General features: G+C 28.0%; 1 protein-coding gene across 7 annotated transcripts in view; it reads right to left on the bottom strand.

The window, feature by feature from the left end:
- The window catches only part of LOC117181631 (endophilin-A), a 144,724-nt gene extending 132,524 nt beyond the window's left edge, over positions 1–12,200 (bottom strand). For all 7 annotated transcript variants that reach the window (XM_033374510.1, XM_033374514.1, XM_033374511.1 and 4 more), the window contains exon 1: positions 12,107–12,200. The gene's annotated coding sequence lies outside the window, so the exon portion shown is untranslated. The remainder of the gene's footprint in view (positions 1–12,106) is intronic.
- Between the last annotated feature and the right edge of the window lie 804 nt (positions 12,201–13,004).

Genomic DNA, 13,004 nt, shown 5'->3' with positions numbered 1-13,004 from the left:
TAGAAGACCTAGAAATTACCATTTTTAAACTAAAGTCCTGCAATATATGCTCCGAATATATTTTTAAACGATTTTTGACATTCTTATTTTTATCATGTATTTTATTAATTTTTTTTTTACATTGAGATATGCAATAGTTTTTAAATATCTTTTTAAATCATTTACAAAATAGCTTCATCCTCGCTTCTCTTTTTATATAATTCTCCTAGCTTTCAACCTATTTAAAAGAACCAATTTTTTATCTCTTATACAAATAACAAGAAGTTAAGCAATCATCGGAAAACTTTGATGGTATCACATACGTCAAATGGTGCGCGAAGCAATCAGATTTTCCCCTCTGATTCTATACTGAATAATAAAAAGAATATTAATGAGAAAAAAGTGATTTTGCAATAGAAGGAAAATATTGCCGATCCTAAATAAAATTCCCTGGTTTTCCCGTTCGCTTGAAACCCTGGAATTTTCAAACAATTACTCGCTAGTATCCTGGGAAATTGAACTTTATGTTTCCGAGAGAGGAATACATTAGTTTTGGTGACGATACTTTATTTTGCTGTTAATTGACTATTCTTTTATTCGTATTTTGTGATGAATTTAAATACTGACGATTTCTAATTTATATTTTTGAAATTATTCACCTTCAAAAGTTTTTAGAGCAAGACCTGCGCGAGTTTAATTTTTTTAATTTGCAGTGAATAATTGTTTTGTTGTGAACTACGAGATTCTTGGAAATTACAGGATGACTGAAAAATTCCGAACATTAAAATTCCCGCCAGTGTATTATTCCCAAGAATAAAATTTCCCGAATAATAAAATTCCCCAATAATAAAATTCCAGAACAATAAAATTTCCGAACAGTTTATAATATTACGAAATTGGAAGATTCACGAATAATAAAATTCCTGATAGTTTATAATGTTATCAAATTCGAAAATTCACGAATAATAAAATTTCCGAGAATAAATTGCTGAATTATAAAATATTCGAACTAGAAAACTCCCGAAATTAACAAATTAAAATTTGTATCAATATTCTTCATTTATTAAAAATATAATAAAAAATATTAAAGTAAAAAAATTATTGTAATGTTTAAAGTTTTTAAAACTATGGTTCGAATTTGAAATAACAATAATTGTAGAAACTTTAAACATCAAAAATTAATTTTCTTTTTTATAAAAATAATTGATTATTATATTTTTAGTAAATAAATAATATTTATCAAAACATTTAATTGTTTAAATTCGGGAGTTTTTTAGTTCGGATATTTTATAATTCGGCATTTTTCTGTCGGGAATTTGAGAAGACTAAAAAATCCCGAAAAATAAAAACAAAATTGTTCACTGATGACGTTGTAAACTAGAAGAAGTGCTCAAATATTTTTTTATTTATATTGACAGTAATTTAATATTGAAACATTGGGGAAAAAGCCAAATAGAAAATTTTTAATTTTGAATATATGCACTTCCTTAAAATTGTGCTTCGAAATGCAGTTACTAGGAAATCCGGAAACGTACTTAGAGATAAGTAATTCATATCAATTTATTATAATTTTACGATAAAAAAAGAAATTTTCAACCTACAAACTAAAAACAACGCTGAGATTTTGAACCGGAGGGGGACTCTCTTTTTATTATAAATTCAAAGATGTAGGCCTAAAATAAACACACACAAATATATATATATATATATATATATATTCATTTATTTAAATAAATTATAAACTAAATTATTTATCTGTACACTTAGTTGAAAACTCAAAAATTGAACTGTTTTATTGGTGAAAAGTTTGGCTATGTATTGAAAAACGCGGAAAATTTTTATCAAAATAAGCTCCTTAGACAATGTATTTTTTAAAAAGTTTCAATGGTTTTGAAAGGACTTTAAAGAAGATGATTTTAACGACTGTCGGATATGACGTAGTTGTAAATCGACTCTCACGTTCTCTTGTGTCTTCTGTAACAGTTTCGTAATAACTCTAAAAGAAGCCGGTCATGTATCCTCGGTTGGGAAAAAAGACAAATAAAAAATTTTTAATTTCGAATATATGCACATTCTTAAAATTGTGCTTCGATGGGAGAAAATGATCTCAAGGTAAAAGAATTGCGTGAAACTATGGACGTGAGGAAACTAGACATTTTATGTGTGTCTGAAACAAAGAAAAAGGGATGCGAAACCAAAGACATCAAAAACGGCGTGTTGAAAGGCGGATTTGAAATATGGTCAGGAGTAGACTGTGAATCACATGGTAAACAAGGAGTAGGTCTGATTTTGAATGAAAGAGCAAAGCAGCATCTCGGAGACCATGGTTTCGTATCTCCCAGACTGCTGTGGGCTAGAATGAAAGTAGAGATTAGAAGACTATTTATCATAGCATGCTACGCGCCAGTTGATAGTGATCCTAGAGAAGTAAAAGACGCCTTCTGGGACACTTTAAATGACACAATAAATTTTGCGAACATGGGGAAAGAATAATTCTACTAGGAGACATGAATGGATGGGCGGGCATCCAAAATCAGGATACAGAAAGAGTACTAGGTAATTTTGAGGATCCAAGAAAAAACTATAACGGAGATAAATTAGTTGGTCTATGCTTAGAAAGGGGTCTGCTTATTACACATACTTGGTTTAGGCATAAAATGATCCACATGTACACCTGGTCTAAAGGGAATAGCCGCAGTATAACTGACTTTGTTGTTGCGGATGAAAGACTAAGAGAGTTAGTCAAAGCTACAACTGTCATGAGGGATCCTGAATGCAATACTGATCATTACCTTCTGATCTCAAAAATTAACTTAGGTCGGGGATGGAGAAAAAAGAGAACCAAGAAAGCAAAACAAACGCGAATCAAAATTGAGAACCTACAGAAACCGGATGTGCGAATAGATTTCCAAAATAAGATTATCGAAAGCATAGATAGGGCAACATGGGAGGACTGTATAAAAAACAAAGATATAGAGGGTACCTGGACAATGTTACAGGATATCCTTGTTAGATGTACGATCGAAGTGTGTGGTACCGCAGTTGCAGGAAGAATGTCTGGTGATGCGTGGTGGAATGATGAAATTCAGGCTGCCCAAAAAGCGAAGAGAGAAGCGTTCAAGAGAACTTTGAACATCGCAGGTCTTAGCAATGAGAAAAAAAATAGACGTAGAAATGATTATAGACGCGAAAACAGGATACTCAAACGATTAGTTGAGAAACGTAAAGATACAATTAGAGCAGAAGAAGAGATGAAAATACAAAACGACTTTGAAGGAAGCAAGAAACTACTTTATAAAAAAATGAAAGGAAACAAAAGTACAGAATTAGTCAACATGAGAAATAGTAGGCGGGAAATGGCATATGATGCAGACGGAATACTAGAGGCTTTCAGAGACTATTTTAGGAGACAATTCGGAGATGAAGCTATAGGACACCACAACTGCGATGTTGAACACGATGCGATGGAAAACTCAATTGAGAAAGTCTGTGTCACTGAGGTTAGGGATATAATTAAGAACTTGAAAAACGGTAAGGCTGCCGGGGTAGATGGTATTAACGCTGAAATGCTTAAGCATTTCAGCGTTAATACCATCTATACACGGTGTCGCGTGCATACCACATAGACTGTGCGAATTGATAAATTTACGTTTCGAGATGGGAGACGTCCCAGACGATTGGAAAAAAGCGATTATCGTACCAATATACAAGAGAAAGTTAGATAAAAGCGAGTGCCATAATTACAGAGGGATTAGCTTATTAAGCACCGTAAGTAAAATATATTCAAAAATACTTATTCGGAGAGTAATGAAAATAACAGAAGCAAAGATTTGGGAAGTCCAAAGTGGGTTTATGCCAGGAAGGTCATGTACGGATCAAATATTTAGCTTAAGGCAAATAACAAAAAAAAGTTTGAGAGTAGGAAAAAGAGTTTTATGTGAATTTGTTCACCTAGAAAAAGCTTTTGACAAGGCAGATAGAAGTAAACTTTGGGAAGTCCTGAAAGAGTATGGAGTCAATGGATCGCTACTACAAGCTATAAAAACAATATATACAGGTAGCAAAGCGAGTGTAAGAGTGAATGGGAAACTGAGTGACTTTTTCGATATTATTCAAGGAGTTAGACAAGGATGCGTTATGTCTTCATAGTTATTTATATTATTTATGGACAAGTGTCTAAGAATGGCTCTCTTCGACGAAGAGGATGTGGATCTCGAAACAGTAAGGGTACGTGGGTTAGCGTTCGCACATGATAAGGTTGTTATGGCAGAGTCTATCGAAGACTTACAAAGAATGCTGAATAAACTAGATGCAAGCATGAAGAGCATGGGCCTTAAAATTATGCAAATAAAACAAAAACTATGGTGTTCGAAGGAAAGAGTGAGAAAACACTATGCAATATTTTATTAAATGGTGAGAAAATTGAACAAGTTGATAAGTTCGTATACCTTGGTAGCTTATTTACGAGGGACGGGAAGATAGATGAGGAATTAGAGAGACGCATAAACGAAGGTAAGAAGGTTATTGGTAGAGCAGGTCCCCATATCAGAAGTAAAAATATATCAAATAAAGCTAAAATGGCAATACATCATTCTATCTTTGTACCGACTGTACTATACGGTAGCAAGACATGGACTTATCAATAAAAAGATAAGAGTAAAATTAACGTAAATGACATGAGATTCATGCCCATAATATGTGTGAAACCTCTGATGGACAAAGTAAGTAACGAGATATTCTAAAAGAATGTGGTGCAGAAGAAACGCTAGTAGACACATGGGAAAGAAATCGGTTAAGATGGTTCGAACATGTTGAGAGAATGCCAAATGAACGAATATCGAAACAAGTGTATCAAGGTAAAGTAAATGGCAGCGTGCCCAGAGGTAGACCGCGGAAAGCATGGTTAGAATGTGTGAATGAGACCCTAGTTAGAAGAGACATAAGTCACAGAAACACGAGAGCCTGCATGAAAAAATGCATGGACATAAAAGAAGCTAGAGAAGTATGCCAGGACAGGAAAGTATGGCGGCAAATAGTTAATAAAAAGAGTGTCAGTAGAGTGAATGACGCCTGAAACAAAAGACCTTGGCCACTAATGGACCCAAGTGGGGAACCTTACATAACGACTTCGTGAGGTTCTTCCCTTGGGGTGATTGCTAGAGAGATTGATCAGCAACCTGGGTCGGAGCAGTGTTGCGGAACGATCCTGTTATTTACTTAAATAACACGAGAATTCTGGATCAATTTGAAAATTCTCTATCCCTTCCACACACTACTCCTTTCCCCTAACGAGTGAGTCACACCTACCCCGAAAGCGAAATGGCTTAATGGTGTAATAATAATAATAATTATTATAATGCATATTTTAAATCGCAATTGGAAAAATATTTATGAGTAAAATGGGAATGGGGAAAAATCTGTCGTTCATTTGAACGTTCGGAACTTCAGCTACATCAAAATTCAAAAATCTCGAATTGAAAGATTCCGGAATTTATAAAATTGCTGAGGTATGAAAATCACAAATTAGAAAATTTCCCAATAATAAAATTCCCGACAGAAAATTATCAAATTATAAAATTTACGAACAAGAGGGTTCCCAAATATAAGCAATTACAAAAATTGTTTTAAAATAAATATTATTCATTTATTAAAAATAAAATAACCAAATATTTTGATTCAAGAAAAATTTTCTTAATGTTTAAAGTACTAATTGAATGTTAAGTAACAATAATTGTAAAAAAAATTCTGGATAAAAAGATTTTTTTGAAAATGAACATAGAATTTTATTAATTACATAAAATGTTCTTAAAGAATCGAATTTTTAATGTTTTTAAATATATTAAGAAGAAACTTTAAGATTAGTTTTTTAATTTATTTTTGTATACAATTTGTATACAATTATTGTTATTTTTAATTTAAACGATCATTTATAAAGACTTTAAACATAAAACAAAATTTTTATATGATAAAAATGTTTGATTATTGTATTTTTAATAAATATTATATTTAATATTTATCAGAGAAGAATTTAAAAAATTGTTTAACCTTGGAAATTTTATAAATCAGAAATGTTCTATTTGGGATATTTTATAATTCGAACATTTTCTGCCAGTAATTTTATTATTCGGGAATTTAAAATTTTGGTAATATAATGCAGCGATTCCCAAACTTTTTATGCACTTTCTGGAGAGCAACAGGGCCGCCACCCTCACATTTTTTCACAATACCCTGTCGGTTGAGAAAAATCAAAATGTATTAATATGTTAATAAATGAAATTTTAATTAGTTGAGTCAATTTCCTAATCTAGTTTTAAGCAAATGAAAAGAAAGTTAATGAAAATCGGTTAATATCTTCAATGCCAGTTGACAGTTCTTGTAATTTGGCATGTTCTTAACGATATTCTTAATTATCTGAAATGTTAACCGATTTTCATCAACTTTTTTTTCATTTTCTTAAACTTACACCAGGAAAATGATTCAGATAATTAGAATTGAATTAGGCCATATCTTTAGTGTTTTAGTTATTGAAACAGCCTGGGCTTCCCCCTCGGGGGCTGCCCGGCCCGAGGTAACAACACCCTGCCGGCGGCAGCCTCATCGGCCGGCGGCACTAGTTTGTGAATCGCTGATATAATGAACTGATCGGGAATTTTATTATTCTGGAATTTTATTATTCGGAAATTTTATAATTAAGGAATTTTATTATTTAAGAATTTTCCAGTTCCTTAATTTTCCCCTACCGAATTTTTCATTTTCCCTTACCATTAATATTCAAAGACCAAAATCTTAAACTTTTAACATTTTTAACCTAGAATATAATATTGCAATATATTCAATCTTTTTGAATTTTGTATAAATAATCTTTATAATCGGTTATTTAAGAATACGGAGACATATGTTAACAAATTCTCAATAGTTTGAACAACTTTAAATTATTTAAACAATTAGTTTTTCCCGTAAGTTGCGAAAGGAACGTATTTTCTAGACCTTCAGATTTCTTTAATCAATCATAACAATAAAATACTTTATTTAAATAAAGTTACAATTATTTAAATAATGCGCTAAAAAAGTAGGAGAAACATTTCATTTCACCAAATTGTCAACATATTTTAATATTTGTAAATAATCATTTGTTTTCTAATAATAAGTCTAAATGTGAAAATAAATTTAAATTGTCTAAACAAATTATTGTATTATTATCATTGAATAAATAACTCATAAAGTCTAGAAAATACGTAAATTTCGCGACTTACCTGAAAAAAGAAATTGTTCAAACAAATTTAAATTCTTCTAAGAATTGAAAATTAGTAAAATTAAATTTGGCACTAATGGGGCTTTCTCTTGGGGACCCATAAAAGTGGTTTAAAGTCATTGACTATAAAAATTTATGATTGATTTATATATTCTCTAACAAACTCTGTACAACATAATGAAATGCGAAATTTTTTGCAAGATTACGTCACCGTCAAATATTCATGTTCAGTGAATTATACTTACCATATACTACATGATATGATACTTTTTATTAACATTTTTATCATCATTAAAATATCTATAGTTTCAATTTAAAATTATGGATTTGAACTAGCATTTCTAAAACAGTTTAATCTTTGAGGCATTAAACTAATTTTGTTTTGATTGAAATGCTTAAATTCGATAATATGTGGTTTAAAATTTTTCGAGGTTGCGAATTTTAAAATGTTGTAATTTCAAATATACCAATTAAAAATGTCAGGAAAATTTGGTTTTAAAATATTTAAAAATTAAACATTTTCATATTAAAAGCCTTGACAGTTTCTAATTCAATGATTTTAGGTCTAAATATTATAAATGGTTTAGTTTCAATTGTAGTCAGTAAAGAATTTTATAACTTCAGATACAAATATTCTAAATGACTTGGTTTCAATTTTAAAAGTACAATAGGTTCTGGGTTCTTAAGTTCTTGATAGTTGCATACTTTTCAGTTTAAAGGATATTTAATTAAACAATTTTGAAAGAAATTCCTCCAGAATAAATTCAAAACAATTAAAAATTAGGACAATAATTTCTCAAGCTCAAATCTGAAAAATGAGCAGATTTTAGAACCAGACATTGAATATTGCCTTTTAGACATTTTTAAAATGTTCCAAAAAGTTCAACATCTCAAACTCGCAGTTTAAAAAGAAACACAATTTTTCTATTGAATGATTGCATTTTCATGGTAAAAGCTAAATTTTCCATTTTTGCCTATCATACGTTTAAATTTTACGATTAAAATTGACATGCTTGAATTTTGAAAAGCATAATTTAAAATTTAAAAATTATTAATTACTAAACGATTTAAATTTACTTAATGTAATAGAAATTTTCAAGAATTCCAGTACAGAAAGTTTGAATATCCAACTTTCCAAGACTACATTTTTTAGTTTTAAACAAAATTTGGATTCGTTTAAGTTTCAAGTTTCTGAAGTATACGTCTTTCATTTTTTATATTTCTCATTTAAAATTACTTTTAATTTCGAACGTTTTGTTTTAATATTTCAATTTTAAAGACTTTTAATTGAAATTTTTTGCATTTTGAACGGGAAAATAAAGATGAAATTATTACTTGATTTTAGACAAATTCGTCTAATTAATTTTGATGTTAAATCATAATTTTTAAATAAATAAAATTTTTGGGTTCTTAGAATTTCGGAAGCTTTGACTTTGAAATATTCCATTTAGTTTTCAATTTCAAATTCACAAATTTTAATCGCTTACAATTTAAATTGATTAAAATTCAAGTTTTCGATTTAAAATTATTCAACTTTGAATGCTTTTAATTAGAAATAATACAATTTTCATTCCTCTGTATTTAAAAAAAAAAACTTCCAAAAATTTAACTGGAAAATATTTAATTATTAACGTTTTGAAATCGTCCCATTTTCTAAATTTCAATATGAAATCATACAATTTCGAGATTCTTTAAATCACAATAAAATTGTTCAATTTTGTACGCTTTTAATTAGAAATAATACAATAATAAAAAAAATAATACAAGCTTTAAATTTTGAAAGTTTAAAAAATTTTTCACATAAAACATTTAAAAAAATCAAACTATATTCTAAACATTTTTCCATATAAAGTAATATACAATAAACAACAAATTAAAGCATTCAAAATAGAACACTTGAATTCCAAGCTTGTAAAATTGAAGTTTAAAAGTTTTCAATTCAAAAATTGTCTTTTCGAATGCTCAAAAATGTACACGTGCCAAATGGAAGATACTAACACTTTTGAATTTAAAAATGTTAAATAAAATGCAAATAAACTGCAAATTTGAGAACTTTGATCAATTATAGAGTTCAAAGATTCAGATTAAGTTCCAAAAATAGAAATCCAAATTAACATTTTCAATCGTCTAAATTAAAGAATCAAGCGAGGAACTTTAAAAAATTTTGAAAAAAATATTATTTTAAGTAATTTTAAACTAGATACATTAAAAATTAAAAAATAATTTTTTTAACTTAACAGTTCTCAAATTATTTTTATTTTAAAAAGTCTAGACATCTTTTAAAAGATTTAAAATTTTATTTCAAAATCTTGAGACATCTAGAAAGGTTTTTAATTTTTCCAAATTCAAAATATTTTTTGATTTTTTTCTATAACTTTTAAAAAATCCTGCAAATTTAAAAAAAAATTGAATTTGAATTTATAAATAATAATAGAACACTTATTATTTGTAAAAATATTAGAATACTTTTAAGAGATATTTAGGAGTTTAAAAATAATTCGAATTAAATTTAGAACTTGAAATAATTTCAAATAGTTACAGCTGAATTAAAAATAAAATGTAGATTTTGCAGATTTGAAACCTAAAATTTAGAATTTTTTTAAGAATTGTGAAAGACTTCAAAAGAATAAAATATTTTCTAAGATTCTTACGAAAATTGAAGATGATTTTACACTTTAAAAAATAATTGTAACAGAAAGTTTAAAAAGATTTTAAGAGATTTGAACAATTATCAAAGAAGAACATGGAAGATTTTAATACATTTTTCAAATTTGCAGGATTTTCAAAAATTGTAGGAAAATTTCGATTAATTTTTTAATATATATATAGATGTTCTGAAAATATGTTAACACACTTCGTTTAAATTACTTGAAATAATTTCAAGTTTTTAATTAATTTTGAATCTGTTAAAAACTTCTAAATATCTCTTAAAATTTCTCAATTTTTTCTACAAATAATAAGTGTTCAATTGTTATATATGCGTCAAAATTTAACAATTTCACTTATAAATTAAACACTTTTTAAAGAGGTTAATTAAAATTGTAACACTAAAAGTTTAAAAGTTCTTCGAAAATCTAAAGATTAAAATCTTTCTATGTAAAACGATTGAAAATTTAACGTTTACCATTAAAATTCAGAATTCCAAAATTGAAACTATTAAACATTTAATAATTTATTAAATTGTCCAATAGAAAAATTGTTTCTTTTCTTTAATGAGTATGAAATGTCGAACATTTTGTAACATTTTTCAAATAAAAAATACTTAAATATTTTAGCAAACGATTTCAAATTTCCGGTTTTTCCCGGTCTATTTTTCAACGGTCCCGCTTAACAATAGACTTTCCACTAAAAAATATCAATTTTTAACAAAAAGTGAATATTTAAACTTTCAGTTGAAAAAATTTATTTTTAACAAACAAAAAACGGAGTTAAAATTTTTAATTATACTCTTTAACATTCAGCCATTTCAATTTTAATTTCAAAATTGAAACTTATGCTAAGAAAAAATGGAAAATTTAGCTTTTACCATGAAAACTCAATCATTTGATAAAAAAATTGTTTTTTTTAAAGTTAGTTTGAAATCTTGAACTTTTTGGAGCATTTGTCTTGTTCCAAAATCTGCTCATCTTTCAGAATTAAGTTTGAGAAATTATTGTCCTGATTGTTTATTCTTTTTAATTCATTTTGGAGGCATTTAATTCAAACTTTTTGTAAAAAAACAAATTCGTTAAACTGAAAAGTGTTGAACTATCAATTCTTTCATTTTAATACTCTACGATTTCGAAGAATTTAAGAAACCAGAAATTTTTTGCGTTTAAAATTAAAAACCAAACACTAAAATTGTTAATTTCTAAAAGATTAAATTTACTTCAAGTAATCGAAATTTTGAAGGGCTTGAGTACAAAAGAATTATATTAAAGGTTTAAATTGCAAAATTTTCCTTTTTTAACAGTAAAAATAAAGTGAAATTAATTTTTCTATTTAAAAAAAATGTATATCTAATAAATTTTTACGTTAATCATAATTCCCACCCTAGTTTTTATACATTCGAACATTTTAAAACAGCCCCCGCCCCCGGTCAATAACTCACGCCCTACTTATTTTTTGACACTCTCAGGAGCCGTACCTAATAAAAACTTAATAATTTATTTTCGAAGAATTAGTAGGATTTTATTGTGACACCCAGTATATAACAGATTATTACCGATTTCCCTACAAGTAATAAAAATAGAGGGAAAAAAATATGGAGCACTCATTTCTAATTATGTCCTACAATGCCCATTCAAATACCGTATTGTTATCGTCCCATGCGTGGAAGCTGGTTATTAAATTATTTGTTATTAGGTGATTACGAACTACATGTGTTGCGAATCAAATGCGTGATTCACTCCTTCGTATTGACAGATTTCCCCGGAATGATAAATTCACTTTTCACCACTTAAAATTCATTTCGCAAATCACTCGCTAGAAAAAAATATCACTCCTATGTGTCTATTAAAAAATTTAAATTGCATATCATTCGACCGAAAATTCAAAATTGAAACTGCAACATTGACAGATGTCGTGTCTAATCAAAAACGACAATATGACACATGATGTATCGACAATTTTATTTATTTTTTGCCTCTATCAGCAATTTTTTGTCAAACATGAATGAGAACTTCTTCTTGTCTAAGTTTCTTACTTTAAAAAACAGAATATGTGATGCATGACCCCGGGGGATAATTAAATTAATAATAATAAAAGCAAGTATGCAGTCAGTGATGCGTGAGACTTTTTCCGATCAAAATTGATCTGCCGTAACGGACTAAATGGTTTTTTTTTCTAAGGAAGTGTGTAGATAAGTAAATATTTTTATATTTTTGTATCACTTACCGCTAAACAATTTAATTATTAGACGATATCCGGCTAACCCTCCTGCTGAGATCTGACACAAACGACACAAACAGCTGTTTGATAGTTACTGTGCTCACCGCTAGAGTGCGGAATTCGAGTCCGTTTAAATTGATTTGAATTTGCCGCGCAAACTTGTGTATGAATCTACTTTCCGGAAATTAAGCAATTTTTGCAATTTACCGGCAGAAAATTATGATTGGACAGTTTCAAATTGTGTAAATAAGTATAATTTTGAAAGCTAGGAATTCAAAAATAAACAAGTTTCTATTGAAAGATATTGAAATGGAATTATTTTAAATATACATTCAAGCCAACAGTTTAAAATTAAATCATTCCAAATTTAAAACTTTAAATTGAAACTTTAAAATTCGGCGGATTTAAAACGCACATAAATTTTAAAATGTACTAATAATTATTAAGCATTTAAGATTCTAACGCTTTAAATTAAAACATTTATAAAAATCAGTGTTTAAGACTGGACAATTAAAATTGTTCAAATAAGTAGTTAATTATCGGGCCGGAAATCAGGTCTAGCAAAAAAAGTTTTCTCCGATTTTAAGAACTGAAATTAAATTAGAAGTCATGTTTTATGAAAAAAGCATTTTTATAGAAAAATTTTAAAAATTAAATAATAAATAAATAAAATGATTAATTATATTTTCAAAATATTAATTAATTTAAATTTTGAAATTTTCAGTTTAAGGTTTGATAAAACTATTAAACTTTAATTAATAAAAATTGAGTTAATAGAATACTTAAATTTCTATATTATTTTTCAAAATATAAACTTATATATATATGGAGTTATTAATTATTATTAATTCATAAAAATTCTGCTACTAAAAAATTTTAATTTCCATATTATATTTTCAAAATA

Source organism: Belonocnema kinseyi, chromosome 10, assembly GCF_010883055.1.
Source record: "Belonocnema kinseyi isolate 2016_QV_RU_SX_M_011 chromosome 10, B_treatae_v1, whole genome shotgun sequence".
Taxonomy (NCBI): domain Eukaryota; kingdom Metazoa; phylum Arthropoda; class Insecta; order Hymenoptera; family Cynipidae; genus Belonocnema; species Belonocnema kinseyi.
Note: the sequence above shows the minus strand (reverse complement) of the source record. Positions and strands in the feature narration are given on the sequence as shown.